The sequence below is a fragment of the Euleptes europaea genome, chromosome 12 (genome assembly GCF_029931775.1).
Source record: "Euleptes europaea isolate rEulEur1 chromosome 12, rEulEur1.hap1, whole genome shotgun sequence".
In the NCBI taxonomy this organism is placed as follows: Eukaryota; Metazoa; Chordata; class Lepidosauria; order Squamata; family Sphaerodactylidae; genus Euleptes; species Euleptes europaea.
Window position 1 is genome coordinate 28,171,371 of NC_079323.1, and position 1,699 is coordinate 28,173,069.

A 1,699-nucleotide genomic window follows, 5' to 3' on the forward strand; every position below is an offset into this window, starting at 1 on the left:
AAGTTCAGAGCTTACAACCCTAAGCTCCACAGAGAATTAAATTACCAAAGCTTGAATCAATAGGCCAGTTCAGAAGTACCATGAATGTGAGGTCCATAATAATAATTTATTAATATGGTCACTGACCAGCAAGTAAGGTCCATTCAAGTCCAGTTCAAGGTCTTTTCTTGCCCCCAGAAAATACATCCTTTTCTTTTCTTTTGTGCCGCCACTAGCTCAGACCCACCTGGCAGTAGCATGGGCCAGGCCTGCTGGAGAGGCAGCGTGGTGTAGTGGTTAACAGCAGTGGTTTGGAGCAGTGGACTCTAATCTGGAGAACCAGGTTTGATTCCCCACTCCTCCACATGAGCGGTGGATGCTAATCTGGTGAACCAGGTTGGTTTCCCCACTCCTACACATGAAGTCAGCTAGGTGACCTTGGGCTAGTCGCAGCTCTCTTAGAGATCTCTCTCAGCCCCACCTACCTCACAGGGTGTCTGTTGTGGGGAGGGGAAGGGAAGGTGATTGTAAGCTGGTTTGATTCTTCCTTAAGTGGTAGAGAAAGTTGGCATATAAAAACCAACTCTTCTTCTTCTTCTTCTTCTTCTTCTTTCCTGTACCACCAATGGCTTGGGGATGAATTGAGCCACTGTGGTGTGACAGCCCCCTCCTTATTGTGTGGCTGTAAGCAGCTGCTTGGGGTGGCTTGGCCAAAGAACTGCCCCCGAGTCCATTCCCCGTTGCCTGTTGCCAGCATCCCCTATTCAGAGACATATTGCTTCCGAACATGAACGTTTTGAGTGCTGGCAATTGGAAGCATGTGGTTTACGGCGGGAGCCATCTGGTGCTCCAGAATATCCTTCAGCATAGTGCCTTTTAATCATGTATATAGTTCTCCTCCCTGCTCTGATTGAATCATGTATGATCTGCCTCTTTTACAGCTTTAACATTAAGAGCCAGGCTAGGCTCTTTACATCATCCATTTAGCTCTGAAGCTCAATTCAATCTCCAGCAACAAGGAAGGTGGCGGCCATCACACACAGCGTGGCATTAAATAGATCTGAACTGAACATTCACAGCATATTTCAACTGGGACAAATGGCATGCATAGACTTTACCTCTGAAGTCTCGCAGTAGCATCGTTTAGGTTTGCAGTACCTCTGTGTTCACTGTGGACTTTCCTGAAATTATAAATTCAGGGATGATTTTTTGTGTGTGTGTGCTGAAACTACAACCCATTTAATAAAAGGTAATTTAGGTAGACCTTCTGCTGCTTAATTAAAAAAAAAAACACAATAGAAAACAATGTATTTTTTATTTTGTTTACTTTATGGTTTACCTTTCTCACTGAGACTCAAGGAGAATTACAAAATTTAAAAATAATGCAATAGGGACCATGTAAGTAAGACATACAATAAGAGGTAAAATAAGACTGGATTACAAGATTTAAAAACAATGTGATAAAAACATGCTTAGGGAAGCTGTGTCCCATTAAATGAGTCTGCAAACAAATTACTATCAGAAACTGAAATGAATAAAAACATTCAAGATGGGGAGAACAAATATGATGGGAAACCTGTAAAACTAAGTAAAAACAAAATGTATTTACTTAAAGTATTTTCAGTGTAATGCTATGCAGACTTACTGCAGTCTAAGCCCAGTGACCTGGTGGTGTAGTGGTTAAGAGAGGTCATTAAGAGTGGTGGACTCTAATCTGGAG